This window comes from Lepisosteus platostomus, chromosome 20 (assembly GCF_059453375.1).
Source record: "Lepisosteus platostomus isolate fLepPlt1 chromosome 20, fLepPlt1.hap1, whole genome shotgun sequence".
NCBI lineage: Eukaryota > Metazoa > Chordata > Actinopteri > Semionotiformes > Lepisosteidae > Lepisosteus > Lepisosteus platostomus.
Window position 1 is genome coordinate 15,656,523 of NC_142630.1, and position 24,996 is coordinate 15,681,518.

The 24,996-nt window shown below is 38.9% G+C and overlaps 1 long non-coding RNA gene across 6 annotated transcripts in view; it reads left to right on the forward strand.

The window, feature by feature from the left end:
- Nucleotides 1–5,800: 5,800 nt before the first annotated feature.
- The window catches only part of LOC148644615 (uncharacterized), a 78,618-nt gene continuing 59,422 nt past the window's right edge, over nt 5,801–24,996 (forward strand). For all 6 annotated transcript variants that reach the window (XR_015928658.1, XR_015928655.1, XR_015928656.1 and 3 more), the window contains exon 1: nt 5,801–6,116. This is a non-coding gene — a long non-coding RNA (uncharacterized LOC148644615). The remainder of the gene's footprint in view (nt 6,117–24,996) is intronic.

Consider the following 24,996-nt stretch of genomic DNA (forward strand, 5'->3'; position numbering starts at 1 on the left):
ATTGTGTTAAAGGCTCCACTGCAAATCAATAGATATTGTGTAGATGCTACTGTACATACTACCGGCTTAAAATAACTGTACAAAGAGTCAAAAGTCTACTGTGAGTGTCTGATCTAGCGGCGAGAGAATTTAGCTGTGGTAGTGACACCAGGCCTCTGACACAGACCGAGTTCCAACAGTGTAGGACTGGAGGCGTTGGATAATTTCTTTTTTATATAGTGTGGATGTGGATAAGTACCTGCAGCTCTCTTTGCTGGAGAATCCAGTGTTTTGCCCTGGGAAAGCTGGAGCTGGAGAAAATGCCCTGTAGCAGTGAAAGATGGATAGTGGAGTGTGCCTGTGTGGTCCCAGCTCCACGTGCATCATATTAATCAGCAGTTCCACAATCTGAAATAATATCATCGCTTGTCAAGTGAGTTAGTCAAGCTGTGGCAAAGAAAAATCAGACTGTTTTATAGCACCTTGCAAATGTTTTTGAAGCTTGCATGCCTCTCCATTTTAAAATGTGTATATAGATTTTTTTATTTTCTGTTTCATGTATTTGTCAAGACAGACCTCATTTATCCTTTTCCTCCCTCTTGTCCTTCATGATTTCTTCTAGAAAGCAGCCCAGAATATCTAAATGTGTTCACGATATTGCTGAGTTGTTCTCCCTCAGGATGGACAGGCTCGACTCAGGCAGTCTTGTCAGTGGACGATGCCTAAAGTCCACGGTCACAAAGAGACAAGATGAATCTCTGCTAATAGAGGGATTGCGTGCACCTAAATATAAGCAGGAATTTTCTATTCTCCTTTTGTTAGACAGTTTTGTGTTTCAAAGCTTATTCTTGGTTATTTAATTTGCTTTTAATTTCTATGTGGGAACATTTTTTTCCGTCTTTAGGTCAGTGTGAGTAAAAAGAATTTAGCTAAATAAGTCCAAAAATCATGGAGCCAGGCAAGAGGTTTTATGAACAAGATATGATTGTATATCATATATTCTTCTTTTTCAATGTAGAACTCTTTGAGCAGTGTGAGGGTCATCCTCCATGTGGCATCTGCCCAAATGAATCTGATATGGCACTATGGTTTTTCCCTGGATTTTCAGCACATGTTTGGATTTATGCAGGGTGTTGGCTAGTTTCCCAGGGGGCTGTCATCCCTCTTTCACAGTGGGTCGGGGAATCTATGCCTTTATGTATCAGCTGCTTAAAGAAGGGTTTTGATAGGCTGTCCCGGGTTATTGATCACCCTGCGGAAGGGGGCGAGTTAAGGCTAATGGATGTAAATGCAAGAGAGGCAGAACACTTCAAAGGCCACAAAGACAATTAATAAACAAAGTCAGTCTGTCCTGATGTGTGTGCTTTTTCCTTTCTTTCTGGAAGGAAGTTCCTGCCTGTCAAGGAGCGTGCATGCATTATGAACACTGTGCCTTTCGCAGGGGGTTTCCCAGAGGAACAGCATGGGGACTGGAAGACAGGTTGAAAAGGCAAATGAGAAACATTTGAATAACACATAAATGATAAATAACTAGTCTTTAGGGACACTACTGGTAAACTAAGATCCCTATCAAGTTGCAGGGTTACTAAGCCTTCAAAGCCTGATAGTAGCTGAAATAAAACTGCAGCACTCTTCCACGTGAAACAATATCAGTGGTAGATTTGTACACGGGAAAGGGGTTACTACTGAATTTATTAGAGCTGCTCTGAGCAAAAAATAAACTGGAAGGAGGGTGGGGGTGAAGGATCCTTTCTACTGTGCATTATTGAATGAACAAGCATGGATTTTATGGAGCTAGGAGGCTTGTGTATTGACCTGTGGCTGACATCTACTTTTTAGTTTCATAACATAATCAGCGTTTGACACATGATTATAATAACTCAATTCAATTTAATGCAGTCTCTGCAAACACATTGATTTTACAGCTCCCAGAACCAATTACATTAATATCTGTGCATAATTAGTTTACACATTACTAAATTACTGACAGATTAAAAGTGAAATAGTGCAGTTCATACACAGCCACATAACTGCCAGAAAGGAAATTAATATGGATTCAAATGGTCCTTGGAGACTCTTGCAGAAGAAGAAAGCAGCGATCTATAAAGCTTGCTTGCAGAAGGAAATCCTTATTACAGGCATAGTTGTGGTTTCATTTTGGATTTCGAGCATGGGTAATTAATATGGCTTAAAATCAAATCTGCATATTAATGGCAGCATCATAAAGGCTAATCACATGATTATAGGAAAAGTCACAGAGGAAGCCAGGAGTGCTGAAATGTGCATCTCTTGCCCTGTCCACACCAGCTTTCAGCTGCTGTGTGGGTGCAGTGTGTGCAGTTTGTCCAGTTCTCATTGGACGTTTAATGCTACATTAATGCTGCCAAAGGTACCGGCAGCAAAAGTGGATTGTTTTGAGCTCACAGCACACCCAGGCTGTTCGACGTCACTCTGGTATTTCATCAGTATTTCTGAGGAACGGATGTTGCAGACTTTTCAGCGTTAATCTATTCAAATCCAAATTCAAATCCACTCTAGTAATTTAGTATTTATATGTGTTTCGACATAATAATCTGCCCTATACAGTAGGTGCCGTTGATGGCTGAGGGGGCTCTGAAGTTTTCCAAAGAATTGTATTGCTTTGACCTTTGCTTGTGCCATTGATCCACTGTCCTGAGTGGCCATTTCCCAGGGACAAACATATTTAATTGGTATCGGGTTCCAGTGGTCTTTCCTGATGCACTGGGAGTCTTCTCGCTAATGCAGATCAATTCACACTTATAGGAATGGTATGTGCACATGGTATTACTGACTTGGGGACGCAGACAGAATAGTGACGTCTGTACTGCAGAGCCTGATATGTGGACAGAATATGTGCCTGTGGCCGTCAGGGGTCAGCAAGTGTGCAAACCTGAGGCACTTCTAGTTGCAGACTGTAGGAAATGGCAGTGCTTGTCTGTGCAGCTGGACAGGGAACCAGTTTGCCAGCAGGAAACGATGAGTCTGGGTGACAGTGCTAGCTCTGGTTTGCTCTTAGCCTTCAAAGCCTCATAGAATGCTTTGTCTTAGTCTTTTGGCCTGGAAAAGTTTTTTTTTGTGCATCTCTCTGTCTCAGACTCTGTTGCTGATATACTGCTGACCTCTGTTTTACATGGTAAGACATCTTTGCCCGCCTTACAAAAAAGCTCCATGGACTTATTCCCTAACATTAAAGAACTGCTGCCTTTAACCCTATAGAACTATTAAAAATAAATAAATGTATATAGTCCTTTAACTTCTAATCCAGCAAGCGACTTTTTCTATAGGCTTGTCTCAACATTTTTTTCAGACTCAACTAAAAATCTGGATCATCATTCTAAGTGGAGGCTTTGTGTTTCTCTTTCCTCCTTTATGGTGATTTTAACTAAGAGGTAAGGACAATGGGATATTTCAAGGATTTCCATTCTCTCAATGGTGTTTCTGTTCTACACAGGCACAGTGTCTTGCACCCATTTCCAAGTTCCAGATGCACTGAAACAGAATGGTCTGTGAATTTACCTGCATCAAAGGGAATTGTGAAACGTCTGGAAGATTTTCGGTTGGAAATTCACGGGTTCTTCAAACTAGAATTACATGTGTAAAATTAATTTAATATCTGTTTCCTCGGAGAATGCATGTCACCACCTTTAATAAGGTGTGCAAATGCATATTAAAGGATCTTTAGTAAAGGTGTGACTACATGAACATATGGCTCAGAAAATGGTGAATTTGCTGCATATCTCCTAAGTCGTTACTGTCTCTCATGTGCTTAAACTCTCACGGGACTTTTTTCACATGGTGCGTAGCTCATCTGTACCAGAAAAGTGTTTTGCTATGTAACAGTTTAAAATGTGCCTTTTGATGTCAATTGCCTTGCAAGCCAGTCCTGTCGAGCACAGAGGCATAACATTGTTCTGCTATAATGTGGATCTCAGATGCCTTTTCCATCCTGCTGAAATGAACATCTCCAGTCTGCACTTCCACGCTGAGATGACTTTCAAGTAGCAACAATATTTTACTTTCCCTCTTTTCTTTTTTAATCCTCTGCAGAAGGAAAGCAAACAGTAAAGCAGAGCGCTCTCCAGCTTGCGAGCAGCTGTGTACCTCTCCTCGAAAAAGAGCTAATTGAATCCTAATCCAAAAGATCATTTAAGTGCCGAGCACACTCAAAATGTTTGCATCTTTCCAAGACCAGGAAAATCCCTGAAGACAGTGATCCAAAAATTTTTGGTCAATTCTATCCCCAAGCAGTGCAGATGATGAATATTCAGCATATATGTTTTTTTTTGGTATTCTTTCTACTTCTTCTCCCATCTTGAAGAGCTATTGATTTTGTTTCATTTTCCCAACAATATTCGGGCAAAGCTCCTCTTCATTGCGGATTACTCTTCGCCTGATTTTCTTTGAAAAAGCAATCCGTGTAAAAAGGCTTTGAAGTTGTCAGGTTGTATAAAAACGCACACGATGGAAGACCTTAAGTCTCTCTAAGGCACTCTAACAGTGCTCAGTGTGCCAGAGTTTTACAGAAGAGGGTTGAAGGGATTCTTATCCAGGATTGGATTATAGGGATTCTTATTTGGAGCCCTTTCTGTATGGACAGAGGTGTATTCTTGTGTTCTGTCCTTTAAGACAATCTATCTTATTAATACAGCAATAGAATACAATGGCACCTCAAATTGACAGAGTGGTTCAATGCTACAGTACCTAACACCTTCTAATTGACAGCCTTACTTAAACCCTTATATAAAGAAAAGTACAGCTGTGCTGCAGTTATTACCCATATGAGAGTCGCATTTGATTTTAAGAGAGGAGTCTGCATAATACACAGTACGTTTCCACAAGTGCCTTGCAAAAACTGGTCTATGTATAGAAGGCAAGTGGTACGCACACATGCTAGAATGCCATACATTCTATTCACACATAAAATGTATGCTGCAAAAATCGATTGCTGAAAGTCAACCTTTGAACCGGTTCATGGTGAGCACAGTCTTAATGTAGTTTTCTAAGTCAGGTTAATGCAGGCCAGGGTATAAAATATTGTAGTACGATACAGAAAGTACAATTAAGTTTAGAACCAATATAAATAAAATGATCAAACTTTCACCGGCTAGAGATGCAAGACTCTGTTCCCCAATTTCGGAAACTGGAGCGTTTGCAAGGTGGCTCTAACGTTGCTGGTTTCTGAACATGTTCCTGTTGAAAAGGAAAATTGGAAGAAATAAGAGCATTGCCGACAGATGCGGGAATTTTGGCCTTATATTCCACAAGAGGATGTTGATAATTGCAATGAATGCAGGATCATGGAAAAACAATTTTGCTCTGTTGAACAAAATTACTAATATATAAAACAATCTGTTCAATTAAGCATGGCAGTTGATGCCATTTCTGCTTGTAATCCTGTTTTAATCATTAGTATCCTGGACAAATATTCATCCAATGCTATTTATAAGGGAATCTTTAAGTTAATTGTGAGGAAGAGAAGAAGTAAATATTTTCTAAAATCAGTGGCCTGTACATGAGGATTGTATAGAGATGGGAGAAACAGGAGAAAAGCAGAGAGGATGGATTTTGAAGTACCTAGATTCAAGGACAGCACTGCTCGGTTGAGGGTGTTTGCTCTGCTGGTTTGCTCATCCTGCTCTGTCCAGGGATGAGATTCATGCCAACCCAGCCTGGAGCACTAGAATTCAGCAGCTGCTGGCCAGGAGATGGTGCTGCTGCCTCTCACCAGCACTGCTGACTGCCGAGAAACCAGCTCCACAGCCCTGACACACACACACACACTCACACGAACACACGAAACGCTGTTAAAGGTCCGACTTTGTTCCTGAGTTGAAGCAAATGTTTGTTGAATTAAGTGGTGATTTCCTGCTTGTCTTTAAGAAGAAGGAGAAAAGGGAAAGAAAAGTTTTTATTGGTGGAGTTTGGGTGTTCTGTGATTATTCTGTAGCAGTAGTGGGAAACACAAATGTTGAGTGTGCCAGGTACCTGGTACAGATCTGGGTACTGGGTACAGACTGCGCCAGGGCCGTGCACATGCTCACTGTGGTGGAATGTAGCTGTCAGAGGCGATGGGCTAGAGATGAGAGTTCTTTAGAAGGAAGAGAAACGGTCTGGATGTAAGTAAGAGCAGTACTGAAATCTTTCTAAGCAAACAGGAAAATGGTTTTTATACTCTTTTCTTTGCAGGGGGTTAACAGGGAGTTATCAGAAACCAATTGTTATTCTATCTTTATAGGCCGAAATTGCTGTAGATTTTGTTTTTCTCATAAAACCATTTTTTTCCTTTGTTAGGTAACAAATAATGGCAAAGTAGTTTCTTTGAAGCAATTTAGAATTAGTGTAATATTCAGTGCGTAATTTAGCTATCATCTTTTAAATGTGGTTGCACTTTACAAGGAACGAAGCAGACAGGGCTGTGCTTTTGTCTGTAGATGCGCGCATGAATTGGGGTGGGGGGGAGATCGCATGCAAGCGGTTGAAAAGATGAACGGTAAAGGGGTTTATTGCTGACAGTTCATGAGGACAGAATGGAATGAAACAGATGATAGTGTGCAGGAGGCGGTGGGGTTTCACAGTAACTTTGGAGGAAATGGAATGAGAAACTGCAGTCAGGCAGCCCTCTTTCATTTAGCATGACAAATGTGAGGTACTGTACATCTGTGCCAGGAAAGCACCTGAAAGCAGTGTCTGGACTGCTTCACTTCAACAGAGCATAATAATAATAATAATAATAATAATAATAATAATAATAATAATTATTATTATTATTATTATTATTATTGTTGTTGTTGTTGTTGTTGTTGTTGTTGTTGTTGTTATTATTCAGGGTATTACTTTATCTGCTCACTATTTGATTTTATCACAAAATGAAGAATAAATTAATGCAAAAATAGCTCACAAAAAGAAACGGCTAGTAATGCAGGTGAAAGCAAAAGATGTTTCTGAGAATAAAATCCAGATTTTAAAGTCATGCCTTTGGGAAGGAATAGTTGATGGAATCGTTTCTGTGAGTAGGCATTTGGAGCATATGTCCGTTTTGTGTTAGCTTTGGAAGAAGATTAATATCTGTCACTGCCAGTTCATACAGTGTATGCAGAGTCAATCGATGACTTTGATAATGTCACAAAAAATACAACTGAGATATTCAATGGCTTTAAATGATTCATGCAAGCTTCCGTTTGTTGCCTTAGTGAGAAATGTTAATTTTCATTAATACTGTGCTTCCCATTTACAGTATGTTTTATGCAATAATGTAATTCGAACAGTTCTTATATGAAACTAATGATCTGGAGTTTGTAAATTACTACTGCGATTATTTTTTGGGGCTAGTTGAAGCTTTGATAATAACGTTGAGTTTCTGCTTGTTGTGAAATTGTTTTAGAGTGATTATAATTGATACTGACTCTCTTTGCTTGGCTTGAAAGAATATTCAGGTATTAAATATAAAAGTGCTAATACTGAAGAACCAAACCAATCTTTAAAAGACATCCTTGCCTGTATAATTATTTATTCCACCTCAATCTGTTGTTGAAAGTATAGCCACAGTGACAACAATAAAATTCAGATCTATCTTTACTTAATCCTTAAATGGTTTTCTCTGTACTTTAACACAAAATATTACACCATTTATAATTGAAGATATTAATTAAGCTCATTGTACAGTAAGGGAATTTAATGTGTGACCTGGCCAATCACGAATAAAAATGAGGATAAGTTCTATCTGTCTTTCTGATAAGGTATTATGAGACAAGGGTTCATAACAAAGGGTGTCACTGAGCAGCATCAGCAATTCGTTAAAAAGGCAGAATCTTGACTTCTTTGGAGATCTGCCTGAGTGGTTGTAAAATATGTGATTATTCTTTTCAAAAGTAGCAGGCCACGAACAGAGCTCATGCCAGGCATTTTTCTGGTTCTCTGGCTCCGCAGTAAATCTGTTTCCTTCAAGACGATTTACAAACGTAAAATCAGTGGTCAGAGGTTTACATCCAGCTAAGGTTTAGGAATTAAGTCTGACAATGGGATCATCTGAAATTATCAAGCAGATTACGCCATGTGGGATTTAACACTGTATATACAGTAAGTGGACTGTGGCAGTGGTCTCACACAGCTGTCCTGTGTCGTAGTCTGGTCTATGAATATAAACAAGTAATTCTACTGTTCAGCAGCATGTTTTAGTTACAAACACATGGCTAAAAATTTCAATTCTATTCACAAAATTGAAAAATACATGCCCACCTTATTATATGAATTTATGTATTCTGGGTCCTGGAAAAAAAAACCAACAATAAAGGTAGAGGAAAATTAACTTGAAACTACCAGATACGAGAACGAAAAGAAAAGCCGAGTTTCAGATCTATTCTTTGTCCCTTGAAGACGTTCTGAACTTGTCAGTGTCGTTTCCTCAGAGGTAACTTATTAGATGTACAACTTTCAGAATGGAGCTGTGCTTTAGAAGCCACTTACTGGTTTTCTGTTTTTGGTCTTCTGCTCCGCTCCAAAAAGAAAAAGACCAACAAAGCATCTGCAAAGAGTTAATGTCTTTGTTTCAGGAGCTCTGTCACAAGGCTCGTGTCATGGGTTTTTCATCTAAATTAGCTCGTACATCAAATTCCAGGGACATATTAAATCTGGAAAGCTGTGGGAGAGGAAGAGGGGTACAATAATCACATTTTCAGATTGGTAAAGTGAGAATGTCTAAGAATGAGCAACTTACCTTTGCCACTCTGAACCCTAGGTGACGAGAAACTTTAAACTCAAACAGAAAAGTGAAGTGCACTGGGTTTCTAGTGCCCGCTCAGATAGTACTGTTTCACAAATATTTATTTCAAGGAAATCGGATGAACATCCTGTTTCCTGGCCTGGTGTGTTGTGATCTTTGCACACATTTTATGTGTGGATTTTGTATTTCTGTTACATTTTTAATGCCAAAGAACCCTTTTAATACCAGTGAAGGATAGTTCCTCACAAGCAGCTTGAGGGACAAAAGGAAAATCACAAAGTGAACCAAGTATTTTTCCAGGTCTGAAATAAGTGTGACTGAATTCTAGCAAAATTCCTATCTAAATCTATGTGAATACAGTTACATAGTATGCATTATTTTTGCCAATCATATTTGAGCTCTGTTTGCAGCCATTTCTCTCTTACATATATTAAGTATAAACTTTAATAACTTTTCTAATCAGTAACTTGACTTAAGAAGATAAAGTATACTCTTTGTATTTAAGAAACGTAGCCTTATCGAGGAAAAGGCTATTTTAAATTGAATTAAAAGATATTTCAAGTTAATGTAATACGGAGAAATAAGACTTTAGCATGATATAAGATGTGTGGATTTTTCTAGTATTTTTTTAAATCACGAGTGAAAACAAAACATGACACAAAATCCATTTATATAAACATACGCTAGTTTTCTTTGCATCCAATGTCCCTTAATGTTTTTAAAAGGCTGAGAAAGGCACTGCAGCTGAAAAAAAAATATTTTACTCTTCTTTTTTAACTTTCCACTTCAGAATTAACCTCTACTTCTTATTTGCTGGTATTTGCCGATGTTGCTCCCCCCTCCCACACTTTTAATTATTTCATTTCACAAATTCAAAAGCAAAACTGCTCATTTTCGAAACCCACTTTATCGTAACAGTAGCACAATGACAAGATGGTAATAGTAATAACATTCCTTTTGCAACTTCGACTGAAGCAAAACGTTGAATTCGTTGTTAAAAAGCAGCCACTCGTCTGACTCTTGTGCATTTAATTAGCTGCAATTTCACTGTGAACTTTTGATTAGTCTGATTATTATTATATTGATTCTTTGCTCCTTCTCACTTCAATAAAAATAGGTGTCATATTAATGAGGCTCAGCAGTTCAACTGTACTAATACCAATAAACCCCAGGCAGCCGAGCGGTATGGCGCCACTGATCTTCAGGCTAAAGCAAGAGATGTCCTGATGCTCTGTTCATTGGATCAGTGGCTCAAGGCTAGCCCCCCACCAGAAAACAGTGGGTGAGTGCAGTCTTTGTACAGGGCGCACCCACCCACTACATTAAATATTGTATGTGATTCCTCAGTTTGCATGGTTCCCCAGTCTCTGTGATTGCTGTCTATTGGCACCCTTAGCAACAGAGGGCCCGGCTGTGCAGCAGGAGAGTTAACAAAGCAAGCCTAATTGTTGGATTAGATACAAGTTGCTGCAGGGGAACTAGCTGTCCCAATCAGGGCTGCCAGGGGACAGAACTGGTAGCCTACCTGCTTCCCAGAATCCCCAGTACACTGCCTGCGTTGCACCCTGTGCTATGAGAGGGTTTCACACACTTCTGTACTGTACTGTGCTCTGGGGTACGTTTAGCACCACTGTGTGTTATTATTATCATTGGCTAGAAAAAAGTTTCTTCATACTATTCCGTTTATTCCTTAAAATTAACGGCTCATTTTTGCATTTCATGGTCTTAAATGTCAAAGGATTTCTTTTAATTTGTAATCCTTTCATGTAAAATAATACCGGTTGGCTACACAGAGTGAGTGCTGATTTCTCAGAAGATCTCCGATGTGTTTTTTTGTTGTTGTTAATTTAGCACAGCACTTTGCTGACATCTGGTTACTGGTTTAATTCATTCTTCATCAAGTTCTCATTGCGCATATCTAAGAAATTAGGTTTGTCAAAGGCCTGAAAAAGAAGAATGTTTTCTTTCAGAGAAGAGTGCAATCAGGTACATGAGTGTGTTCTGATTTCTGAGGTCTTCGTGCCACAAAACCTTATCTGTTGCTTTTGGGTGAACAATCTCTTCCTTAGCACGATAAAGACATTGGCAGTTAAATAATTAAGACTTGGGAGGTTTTTGTGCGCTAAAGTAAAAATGACTGATGACCTGCAGACCTCCCCAATCAACTATGTATTTCAGATGGCATAAACACTGTATCTAAATTGAAAACAACACTCTTTCTTGAGGCCAGCTCTCATTTAATTTCACATGCTGTAGGTTCTGAACTCGTCTTTGCCAGCAGAAACAGGAAAGGGTTATGTTCACCCGAGCCCAGTCATTATATACAGCAAAAAACACGCAAATGTAGCTGTGAGTATTAACACTTCTCTGTCGATTCCTTAGCCAGAGTTGAATTTTCGGCCTTATTTTTATGCTGTCTCTCCTCAAAGCAGACCTCGTTCCCTCTGTGAGACTGCGCTCTTTCTGCTGTCTTGCTTCTTTATGACTTGATATTTACATGCATTCTTTAACTCTATTAGTATTGCCTTTCAGTGCTTGTGTCAAGCTTTTCTCTATAGTAACTAGGTGCTGTATTTCTGACTGCTCGCAGTAATTTGGGTTAATCTCTTATTAGTCGGGATAATACGTTTAAAAGTAAGCGCCACAAATTTAGTTTCAAGTAAATAGTACAAAAGTGACCTTAAATTGCTTCCATGTTTTACTTTAAACATCTTATCCACGGGACACGGACAGTCTAGAGAAAGAAAACAGAGTGAAAACGGTATTATTCTGAAAAGAAAAGTGAAGTTTGTAAATAAACCGAGTCCCACAGCAGCTCGTTTGTTAATTTCGTTCTCCCCTCTGGTGTTATTACATTTTTTGAAGGTGAATCAGCCAGTGATGACAAAGCCTCCAGTCACTCTTTACTCAACATGTGGTCGCCCAGGCAAAACTGGGTAGGAAACTGCTGGAGTTCACCATTCGCTCTGAAGAGGACAGAGACAATGAGGGGTGACCTGTCCGTCACAAAATGCCCTGCGGCCATTTGTCTAGCACTTCCAGTGTTACATGTTGTAGTGGACCTTGACCGCTGTGGGCACTGTGCCTGTCTGTAGACATAAGAAAACTGTTGAGCACATGGTAAGCCTTTTAATCCACGTCGTAGATCATCAACTCAGAAATGTATTTAGATATTGCAATTTCACATGTTAAACTGCCACCTAAAATAAGATAAAATGTATTCGTATTTCTCTGATGTGACTTGAAGAGGGTGTTGGTTAATGTTTGAATCATTATTATCCTCGTTAATCATTTATTGCCATACAGTGCTAAATTTGTAGCATTTTTAGAAATGTATTATGTTCGATACGGTTACTTTTGTATTATTCTAAAAAAAACAGAACTGATTTTTTAAATAATAAATGAATGACTTGTCTCGATAATGATGTAATGGCATGAAACTTATCCCAGTTTAATATCTGCCAAGAGAAACATAATAACAAGGTGAGGAAGCTCCTTCGGTGCCCAGCGACAACCACTTTCAGAAACAGGGAGTGAAGGGGTTTCAGCTGAACAGCGCATAATCACACGAAGAATAAATACTTTTACTGGAATTATTCTGTAAATAGAGCACCCAAATTAAGATTCAGTTGTTCCACGTACTTTTGCATTACAACTGTACAGAAAACAAATAAACAAATAATTTAATTATATATGTCTTTTGTGTTTTAGTCTATTATATCTTGAGCATTTAATACATTTAGTTCTTTGGTTGTTAGCACATACCGTCACATTTAGAATTTGAAAAGAAAATATGGTTACACCACTATCACATTTCACTGAAATGTTTGTTTCTCTTTGTTTGTTTTTTTTCTTCACAAACAGGCCTTCATCAAGTTACTTGTGGAGGCATGAGAAGTGAATGAAGTAAAGAGAATTAAAAATTAAACATGATTGTTGGTTAATTTGTAGAAGACGTATTACATAATATATTTTAATGGAGAAATAAGTGCAGAAATGTTACTAATTTTAAAATACATTTTAAATGTTACTTGAACAAACAGGAACGCTGCTATAACAGTTAGGGAATTGGATATGTATTATTTTTTAGGTTTTTATTTTTGTTGTCTTCTGAAAGGAGCTGAAAAAGGTGTGTTCAAATTAAAAGGTTTAACAAATTGCAATGTTTTCTTACATTGGCTTAAAAACCTGAAAACAAGGAATATTTTAATGTAAAGGGTATTCAGTCCTCATTAATCTTTCTGCTTTATTTTTTACTTTAGGCAAATATCGCACTGAATTTGGTTCTTGTTCTACAAATAATATATAAAGATAGCTACTGTTAGCTCATTCTGCACAGATTTAAAAGAGTAAATAAACAAGATTTAAAAGCATAACTTTTATTACTCTTATTGCTCTTGGTACAATTACACTGGATGCATTTTTTCATGTTCAATCTGATGCATTCTGTACCTACCCTGCTCAGCCAGTGCAGAGGTGTATTACTGACAACAGGCTGTTTCCTTTTTTCTTGTTTAAGGATTTAGCAAGGTCTAATTACTTGCAACATCTCCTGTCTTACTCACACTGGCAAGAAAGAATTATCCCGACATTTACAAAAATGTTCTAATATGCTTTTACCAAATCTATTCAAAATTTAAATTCATCTAAAATGTAAAATAATTAACTAAACTGTAGTTGGTTTATTTACAAAAAGAATCAAAAGTGTATGAAGTGTCTGGTTTCAAGACTGAATAAACAGCATAGTTATCTACTGTCTTTTGTATTATATAATTAAACTATCATACTGAGTTAATCATTTATTGTTCTGTTCTATTTTTACTTTATTTGTAATGTAAGTGGATTAAATTCTTGGCAGTTCTTTATTCCATTGGGTAGAATGTCCAATATTATTAGGTACTATGAGTTCAGCCCGGGCAAATCTGTTAATGCATAAGACCATAAAAAGCCTCTTATGTTCAAGCCAGGTTAGGGTGAAGACATCAGATTAATATTTGATCATGCAGAGGGGTCCTTAATCAGATTTACTTATTCCTCTGCTGAGCGGTTCAGCAATTATCATAATTGTTGTGCTAAATATGTTTGTCTTTATATCTGGCTTTCGGTGTAAGATTAGCTCTTGAAGAGCACACTGTGCGAGACTTAGATGCCAGTACAAAAACCCAATTAATATGACAGTCCCCAGTGAGCGCCCATGGAGGAGGTGGCAGAGCAGACAGACTCCATAACACTCTTAAGTACAGTCTACTTCAATGACCGAAAACATATGAGGTGTGGGATAGGGGCTGGAATGGGGGGGCACAATTCAATAATCCCTTTCTCAGCAAAGCCAGGAGCCCTAGCAGATAAGAGTGAAATCAAAGCGACACATCAGAAGGAAAATGACTATTAGGGACTGAAAGTGTCTCTATTAAAATGCACAGCTTATAGATTTTTGAGGTCACCAGGGAGTCCTTTCTTCCTTACAGTACTGGCATTATCATCTCTTCATTTTTTTTTCCCGAAGCCGAAAGCCAAATGATTTTCTTCTTCTCAAGGTTGATGTTGTCTATACTCCTGACAGCCCAGAGATCCAGTCAGTTAGGCTAATCGCACTGAAACCCACACCTCCGATACACTGCGGTCTTTCCAGCACAAAGGCAGGATTAGATTCTGCTTTGCGTACCCCCACATCGCCTCAGACGGATCACTCTGGAAAACCCGGGCATCAGTTTCATTTCTCTCTCGGAAAACGAGCTCCAGCTGACCTGTGAGCACGTACAACTCGGAGATGTTTAAAAGCGCTTCGTTCCCCGAGATGGAACTGCTTTGATCTTACCATCTCCCCAGGACAAAAAGAATCAGGATTTAGAAGTCATTGGCTCCTTTTTTTTTTACTTTAAATATGTGTCTATGGACATCTGATTTCAGAAAATACTGTGTGTGAGTAAGAATGTTTCTGCTGTCTCTGAAAATAAATGGAATTCAATCCTCCCTTTGAATCAAAAGTCCACCAATAGATATTTTTCATATTCATACTGACAAAATCTGAGCAAAAAACAATGCTTTGTAATTCTCCTTAGGTAATGACATATGCATGCACTATGTGGACAGGCTGACAGGTTTGTGCAGATTTGTAGCTATTCTATGTAGACAACTGCAAACATGAGTGAGGGATAGGCCACGTGTGCTGGGTGGGGTTCTGGCCTATAGAATGGCAAAGCCATAGCAGAGCTGTGGTGCCCTGGCTTCCTCTGTGGGTCAATTTGAGTTGTGTGGGTAGTGTGGCCCTGGGATTTGAACCCACGAGCAAGAATAACCAAGAAATAAGCCTCAAGTTAAAGCACTGGAAAAACTACCCGATGAGCTAGCAAAAGAGACAGTGCATGCATCTTACAAATGAGACACTTATGCAGGTGTAAACTGTACTAGATGGACCATGTTGGGTGTGTTAAGGTAATGTAGGAGACCTGGATGGTATCCAAAACTGACCATACACTTGAGTCCCCATCCAAGCTTGCTGTCAGGGTAGAAGGAAACCTATGAAAACTGAAGGAGGTTATGCTTTGCAGTTTGTTGTATGGTCTGGAACATAGCTCCAGCACAGTCTGGATTACAATTACATATCTTCTATGGAAAAAGTGAGTGCACAGCCAGGTCAAGCAACAACTCATAGAAAAATATCAACAGAACATGTTGAGGAAAGCAAACGAACTTTGGGCAAATCTGGGAATGTAGACATTTCTTTGTAAAATTGTCATTGCTGAAAATTGTATTAAAATTGTGGCATTAAACATCTCTGGCATGTTACAAAATTGTTTAAAAATTAACAAAAACTTTCAAAATAGAAGAAAGATCCAATTTAAATGATACCATGAATCGTCAAAAAATGTAAATAGCTGATGATGATTGTAAAAAAAGAAGAATGGGCTACAGGCATTTGTGTCCAATAAAATGTCCATTTTTAAACGGCGTTTCTGAGTTGTGTTTGCAGGTAACTGGAGCACGGCATTCATTTCATCATAAACCGTTGCATCTTGTTTTCCTTTGTGATTCAAAACGCTTGTCTAAATGGGCTTGTAGTACCACAGTCGCACAATATACCAGCCCATCCCATAGGAAATTGAAAGCTTAAAAGTTCCCTGGGATTTTTCATTGACCAAAGCAGGAACTGTGCGCCATCGTACGCAGCAGCTGGACTCTCCGACTGGGATATGATTCCATACGATTGCCATGCAAATCCAATCTAGCCTGCAGTCAGCTTTAATCAGGGGGTCCTGGCTACAGTGGCACAGCTCTGGACACAGACGATCACACATGACAGTGATTTAAATGCGAACATGTGTCTTAGCCTGGCTTGCCACCCACCAGAGGCTCACACTAACTGCTTACTAGTCGGGTGTAGATGAAGCATTTGCACTCAAACCACGTCTCAGACAGAGTTAATTACTAATGGATTTGAATTTTTTTTTTCAGCCTGCGTGGGACTTATTTCTTTCCTCCGTTAGTTACGTTCCTTTTACGTTCCGGTAATTCAAAGTATTTGACGCTGAGACAGGAAAATTCTCATTTGTTTAGATGGGCTTGGCTGATTGGGCATATCTGATTCGTCTGCTCCAGTGTTCTGAGCAGAATAAGAATTAAGAATTAATTAACTGCTCTTATTAATTTTCAATAATTATTTGGTTACACTAAATGTTATGAATCTTGCATCTTATTTACAAGTATCATAATTATTTAGTTGTGATGATAACTGTAGCATCTATTTGTATGTTGTATATTTCTATGTCAGATATGCATACATTTCACAGTAAAATACATACATTTCATTTCTTTGAGTTTTAGTTTGTAACAAGTCGATGTATGTCTCTCTGTATGTCTCGTGTGTTGTGATAATGCAGTTTTTGTTAGGTTTACCATGATTTACTGCTGTTGTTTTTGTTTTACTTTTTGAACATATATTTCCCCACCTACTTTGCCAATGTGAAAAGAAATACATCAAATATGACACTTCTAAAACATGAAGCAATAAAAAATGGCTTTCCTAACCAGTATTTCTCCTTACTCTGTGCCTTTTACAGACTCATGCAAATGGTTGATTTTTTAACTGAATCCTTCTGATAAGATTGTGATTCTAGCAAAAAAGTACAAAAATAATTTGACATTAAACCTGGGTTATAACCAGGGTGACAGGGTGAAATAATGTTCTTTTGATTTGTGTTGGGCACCTCCAATCACTGAAATCAGACCCAGACCTGATGAACTGCGTTAATCATCTTTTGAGAATGATACTTTTCTGAACTCCTAGTATTTCACAAATTGTTCTGGAAAATATGTTAAGCTATGAACTATATAAATAATGCATTTATGTATGAATAAGCCTATACATTCCAGACAGGATAAATAACTGAATAAACTAGGCCTTATTTCAAATAATTTTTGTAATGCTCTATAGATTCAGAATTTGTTACGAAACTTTAGATTTTCAAATAGATGTGTTAACATATTTCATATTTTGCTTTCAAACTGGCTTATAGATGTACTGTAGATGCACAATTGCTACCTGAGCAATGCTACTACCTAAGTAGTAGCTTTAGGCACTCTGATCGAAGTCCAGTTTGAATTACAGCAAAAGTCGATCATAAGTGTACGTGCTCCGAAAAAAAAGAAAAACTGTCGAGTTTCCAGCAGTCTGCCATGGTTTCAGCATGGCTGGCTGGCACGCGGGTCCGTGCGAGTATTTTTAACGCACAGACGGTGTGCCTGAGGCTGAAACGGGTTTTGAAGCTGTGGTTGCAAGACACTTTTTTTTTTCAGCATTTTGAGTTTGGTTAAGGGACACCAGACATCCTGCAGGGCGAGAGTTAAAGAAGAAGCCGAGCTGGTGATAAAGTCATCCTGCCTCGAGCCTACTTTCTCTTCTCAGGCCTGTCCACTGCCGGTCACTGCTCACCTGTCCCTTCCTGCCTCTCCACTCATACATGTCCACTGTCCTTTCACAACCCCTGGACACACACATACACGCGCATCTGTAGCCTTGAAAATTATAACCCGAGCGCAATGCTGCACCAATCGGAGACAAATCCCTTTCCAGAGTCTCTCCTCCTTCCGTTTTTGGAGGCAAATATGATGCAATGAAACTGACCAACCATACGATATACCCAACAGCAGTTTCAGCTTTTCCCATCAATCCCTTTTAGGGAAAGCCATGGGGAATGAACTTAGGCCTGTCCGGAATAATGCAATTGTTTAAATATGTGCACACAAGAGATAAGACAAAAGAGTCTTTTGGGGTTTTCAGTTTTAACAAACAGTTACACTTTATTAAAACCCTACAAATTCAAAAAGTACTCCTTTATTATTATCGTTATTTTGCGATGAACAAGAATGTACTTGTTTCGGCGTTGGCCTAGGAATCTTGTAAAGACCAACAATGCATTTCTTGTTGTGGAAGCAGTGATTGTGCTCGTCTGCGGCGCCAATCCCAGCTGCCTGTCTCCTCCGGCCTGTGGTGGTGGGCGTGGTGCAGATCGGAGGTGTTGGAGGTTATACTGCTGGGCCTGTGAGCTGGCTCAGGCTGCAAGGGGAGGCTTACAAGGCTGGGGAGGAACCCGTTTGCCGTATCAAAGCCAAGAAAGTGACATAGGTGGTCTGACTCGAGCAGCGAATAAATGTTGCTCTGCCCAAGTGGCTGCAGTTACCACATATTTCCTGTCCTTTCCTCTCTGCAACCTATAGGAATCCACATGCACAGCGATGTCCACGCACTAAGGCGAGTCTAAGCAATGCTGTAATTAGAGAGCTCTTTAACAGCATCCATGCTGAGAGGTTGTGTCCTATTTTCAATGATGCCTGCTTCAGGAAGTGGTGTACAGAAGACAGAATCGCTTATACAGCTCCACAAAACGCAGGCCTAGACGCAGATACCCCCGTGACCAGTTACTTCTGAAAGAAGTTCATTTTATGAACTGGCAACATGAAAGGCATTTTAGGAAAAAAACAAAGTACTCTGGGAATGTTTGAAGTCCTGGCCAGAAGGCTCAGGTGTTTTTATGGAGAGAAAGGCTTAAACATGGTTTAAATTCAATGTCTGGAGTCCTCTACACACCATTTATTCATTTGTACATGTGAATAAACTGGACTGAACCTTGTATGCACTTTGCTGGAGTTTGACTTCATACAGATTAATTGTTTTTATGAAAGACTTTTGATTATAGATTATTTTTGTAAATATATTTTTTTAAATTGCAAACTTCACAGATTGCATGAAAAACTCAAATATGCAACACTATTAATAGCCTTGAGGGGAAAAAAAGAAAGCATAACAGCTTTTGAGCTCTGTGCCCACTGAAACAAATTATGCTGCATGTGCTTTGCAATTATGTAACTACTGTGTAATTAATAAATTCTGATAGTCATGTTAATCAGCGATCTTACCACTGGAAAAGATTTGACTCTGTACTGTAGTTCTCTATGTGCTGAAAATGAATAAAGGTAGCCTGGTCTGTGTTCTTTATTTAGTAAAACTGAAATCAGAAATCTACGTTTAATGATGACTAGACTTTGTTACTCGACATATTTACAGTACGTGGACATATTAATGTTCTTCTATAACCTCTCTCTAGTAATTACTCTGCCAAGCACCCTGTTGGGTAATTATACTAAAACCCTAATTAGCACCATCAAGACGAGCACGCCCGCAATCCTGTTCCACAGCAGCTTTTTGCAACCAGGGGATTTCCAGCAATTTTCAGGACTTTGCAAGGTCTTTGTTAAAGTCATTCGTCTCGACAATTGAAGATTTAAGGAAAGTTTAAAGTAATATAGGTAATTTATCTTTAGATAAATCGCGGGCTTAGGAAAGACTTTTTTTCGCTTGTTAATTGAAGTGGCCTAAAAAAAACATACTCACTGGCTCCAACCCCTCCCAAAAACAAAAACAGGAGGCAATTCTCTTCCCTTTCTTGTTTTTTGATTAGTCAACTAGTCATCCATCAGTATAAAAATTAAGACTGTCCTCAAGACAAATACTTACCTCCTACGTTACACATTGTTTATTTTAAAAAAGGCAGTTTAATCCTCTTCACTTCCCCGTGTGTCTATGCAGTATACAATCAGTTAACTGGCTCCTGTGTGCTTGTTCGTTTTAAAGAATTGCAAAATGCCCTCCAATCTAATGCACATTAACATAGTAACATGGGCCAATAAGGTACCATCTAAGGTAATGTTCAACAAAGATGTAACTTTCATTATTTACAATTTACTCTAAGGGCCAAATAACTTTGACTTGGTGTTCAAAAACAAGACCATTTCCTTAAAAACGTTGCAGTGACTTCCAAAAGCACTTTACAAACCCAGTAACACAGTTTCCCGTTACTGGAAAGAAAAGACCTGGATCTAAACCAGACTGGTATCTGGATCCCACCCAAAGCTGAACTGAGCAGGGACCCTCTGAGCCGGACAGTGATTTACATTTCACATTCCCCATCCTGTAGGATGTGAATAAAACGTTGACGTGAGATCAATGTTAATGACCCAAACTGTGCCGATCCTCAGAGTAACACCTCATATTTCAGCACATTCCTCTCCACCAAATTTCTCCCCATCTGAGAAACACAAAAATGAATGAATAAAATCAACAATTAGAAAATTTAGCAAACAGCTGAAAGCTGTAAGACTGTTAAAACCATTTTTTTCAATGTCTGAAAGATATACAGTATGTAATCTCAGTGTTGATCATCTGTCCAACATACAGACCGCAAATAAAATGTTGTACAAAAGAAAAGACAAAAAAGGCTTGATAATGTATTTTGTATAATAAATAACTGACTGGCAGTGCGATTGTTATTCAAGCAGATACTGTATGTGACGTCCTTATTGAGTTACAGTAATTGTGAATGAAACAAAAAGGTCTGCAAATTCCAATTTCAGTTCAACTTGGTAAGTCTCCATCATAAAAGTTCTAAGCAGATCTGCTGGATACCAGCACTATCTTTTCATCACATGCTGACCAGAATTGTATGCGATATTATCTAAAAGAGGCCAAATGAGTGCTTTAAACCATTTCAATATAACATCCCTCAATTTAAACTATACACTTTTAACTATATATCCTAACTTTTTGTTTGCCTTGTTTATTGCTTCCTCACATTGTCTAGAACACAGCAGAATTCCAGTCATAATGTCCTTAGGGAAGATGATGTGAGTCACAGCTCAGAAGGCACATTGCCATATTGCAACTTCAAGAAAATTATAACAGTAATCAAGGTTCCATGCCCTGCATTGTCTAGCAATTTGTTCACCTTAAATTATTCAGAGGTGAAGCTTTTTTGTATGTCAGCAGCAGTGTATTTTCCAGTAACAAAGCTTGCAGAGACTAATAGTTTTACTGCGTCTGCCGTTTTATGACTGACATAGCAATAAGCAGATTGTCCAGATATTTATACCGTCTGTGGCTTAGCGAGATAATTAAAGTATATAAATTAATCAAGTGCAATTAATTAGAAACTTTATGTTCACAGCAGTACTTCGTTGCATGTATAATTTATATTTATTGATTTGTTTGGTTTCATTAGCCTATGAGATAACAGTGGAAATGCATTAGAGAGGAAAATGCTCAATTAGCATGCGACTGAACCCGGTCGTAATTGATAGATCAGTGTGCATTCTTGGCAAATATAAAGCTTTGTTAACTGTCATAAGCAGTTACAATTGATGACTGATATTTTGCTCCATATCTCCCAGCTGATTAATGGTGTTTTTGAAAGCAGCCCCCTTAATGGGAAGCTGATAGGCACGCAAAATTTACTGTTTAATCAGGGTATTTACAGTGCAGCTCTGCAATCAAAAATTTATTGCAGTCTGGGCTCAGTGGTATTTGGTTGAAATGTATGATTGGTTTCAGTTGCCTATATCCATAAGTGCTACACTGATGCTATTTGCTCTAGTCAGCAACCAATATGGTTTAGCATTAGAGCTTTCTGCTTTTCAACTTATTTTTCATTGAGCCTGCTGTCATCATTCATCACAGAACAGGCCTGTCTCTTCAGCTGCAGAAGCAACAAAAGAAACTGGTCAGATTTGTGAGTAGATAGTTAGGAAATGCTGAGCATCGAAATGTTTCCAGAGTTTCTTGGAGTTTAGGTTTTAGGGCTGAGAAACAATATCATTTGCATCTGAATAATTTAGCAAAATGCAGCTTAATGTGTTTCAGCTTGTGCTGTATCGTAGCTCAGGCTTATGCATCAGATAATGAATTGCCCTCAAACACTTTGCGTGACAGTGAGGCTCAGCAATAACAGCAGAGCTTTCAGGGGGTTAAAAAAACACAATGCCCCATAGCCGAACATGTGCTGTGCAAGTCTGGCACAGAGCTTTGCAAATACCAAAACAAAACCTGCATGAAAACAGCTCTACTTTTTGCAGCAATGATGCATATGCTTGAACATATATTTCCTTATATAAACCTAAGGGTCAAAACAGATCTTTAGTCTTCCATCAACAAAAGTTCATCAAAGGTTCCTGCTCCATGCTTTAGCTCTGCAAACATGATGACTCTGGCACCACTGTTTCCCTACTGATCTGTGAAAACCGTCTGCAGCTAAAGTCTTCAAAAAGACCAGAGCCATGTCAGAGGTACTTTCACACATAAAAATGTCAATATTTATATACAGTGGAATATTTTTACAATTCTGCTCAGTTTAGCAGGACTTCCATTTCTCTTTTCTGTATGTTTGTTTTTTGCACTCTGTCAATAAGTATGACATAAAATTATATTTCTTTAAAACATTTGAGTCATCTATTTTAAAATACCGTTCAGCTCTGATTTGAAAATGGTTGCAGGAGGACTGTGTGCAAGCTGTGCATCAGCTTCAGTGTGTCTTTATGTGAAGATTACTTCAGACTGCAGACCAATACTTTGCAAATCCCCCTTTTTTGTGGTATTTCAGTGCTCAGCCCAAGCATCTGCTAAACCTGATGTACTGAGTCATAGGCCGCGATCTACGTAATGCTAAAGGAAAATTCATTTATTTCATATCATTTTACAGCAAGGCCTACTGAATGCGAAGGTGAATGCAGTTATTTGGTGCTTTGAGATTTACAATGGAATATTACTAATTGTTGTTATTGCCCAGTTATTGTATAACTGCAACTGAGACAGCAGAGCAAATATGGAAATAAACACCCTTAATTATCAAACGGTGAACTCATAATTGCTTAGTGCTGTGAGCTGGGAACAGTCTATAATGCAGCTGTAACACAGACTTGCATTTTTGTTGGATTATGTCTCATGCAATTTCCTTGCTGTGGTTGGAACGTACACAACGTCACTGAGTATCTGATTGCAGGGCTGCGCTGCTGTAAAGGGATCTCTCAGTCTCAGTTTATTTCCTGCCTGATAGCTGAGAGCACACCTGTCAGGTTGCTGCTTTTCCCAAGCAAACTTCGGGAGCTTACACAAACCTGCTGCGAATATAGTTCGACTTTGTAAACCTGACCCAAAGAGACGACCCGTTTTTTCCTGAGAGGCACTTCGGCACTGAAAACGCAGCTAACAGCTTGTGCTCTTCAGCTTCCTTCCTCTTAAAAATGCTGAAATTTTCAGATGGAAAATTGGTGTTTGTAGAGGCCATTAAAATCGTTTCTTTCTTTTACCTTTGTCTTTTGTCTGTGCGTTAACGCCTGAAGTGTTGTGACCACTCTCTGATGTATAACATTTTGTCTTGATCTGTGTTGGAAATTTAGCACAGAGTGGGTTTTTCTAGAGTGCAGACGGCCTAAAATTAGGAAGTCATTCCTGAGCACATTCAATGTTCAGTCTGCCCTGGGTCCCCCGTGTGAAAGGAACAGTGAGCACTGCTGCCTATCTGCAAGTAAAACTGCACACTTCAGGCAGACTGACGCGAAAGACAGGCCGAACGGGGAAATAGTTGTGAATAATGCAGGACGTATCTGTTTGCCTATAAGTAAGAGAAACCCTTTGACCTTGCTGCCCCTCTGATGGGACCAACTACACAAGCCTACCTACCACAGGAACAACCTGAGATATCACCAGGCTCCATAAAATGTTTATTATTTTAAGAGCATCTCCTGATCCCAACCTGATATGAGGAATAGTGCGGGCTGAGAGAATGCCATATTGACATTGCTGGGCTTGTGTATTCTTTAAACCTACTATGGGCTATCTGATTTCTCTGCAATGGATCCCCGGAGAGACAGAGCTTCTATTTTTCTAACTTGTGTATGAGTAAACTGCAAGACCAGCTGGGAGGTCAAATCAATCTCTGCTATTTATTACTTCGAAATGTGACACCCCTTCTTAAATGCTCCCTTCCCTTATGATTTAGCCTCAGTTCTGCATTATGTCCGTGCAGTGTGTGTGCATGACTGAGCAGGGCAAGGGGGGGAGATATTTTATGACCATTGCACCAAAGTATCTTTCCCTTCTTTTTTCCTCCTCACTTCTTTTAAGCAAAGATGGATTTATCTGCTTTGAGTACACTTTTATGTAAAGCTTTTAGTGCGGGGGCATGTATCATATTTACAGTAGATGCACTATAATTAGAAGGACAAGCAAATAGCTCAAGTCAAGGAGACTGACCTCTCAAGAGGTCAGCTTTGAAAAACAAAATGTGAAGACAATTTCATGCCCTCCAATGCCTCATTCATACCAAATAAAATCCAGCTTCAGGTCTTAATTCCGCTTTTGTTTAATAGATACTGTATCAGTATAATCAGGTGAGTATACCGTGCAATGCCGATGTCCCAGATACCAGTGTTCAGAATTGAAAACATGGGACAAACGCAGTGCAGTTCCTACCCAGAAACAGATTACTACATTCCCTTATGAGAAGAGGGGGGTATTAAGAGGCTCATTCCTACTCACTCAGGAGTCCTTAATAGAAAACAGCATGGTCTTCGTGTAAAGTAGATACAAAGGACTTTATAATGCAACGAAAAAGCAGTTTCAATAGCACTCTGGTAACTCAAGCTCTTTATTTCTGAGAAAAGCTAAAAGCTTTTCATTGCCACACATAAATGACGTTGCCATCTAAGTGCAAAAGCTTTTTCAACAGCTCACCTCTGAACAGAGGATAATGTCCTTTATAAGAATGCATAAAACCACACATATAGCAGAATCACCTCTCCAGATTGACTGGCATCAGCATGTCACACAGTGTATTTTTGCATGCAGCTCTTACACACAACGCCCTTTTATGTGATCCACAGTATTGGGTTAATCTGCAGCAAAGAGGAGCAGAGGGTATTGAACTGTGTTGGATTTACAGCTGAAAGTG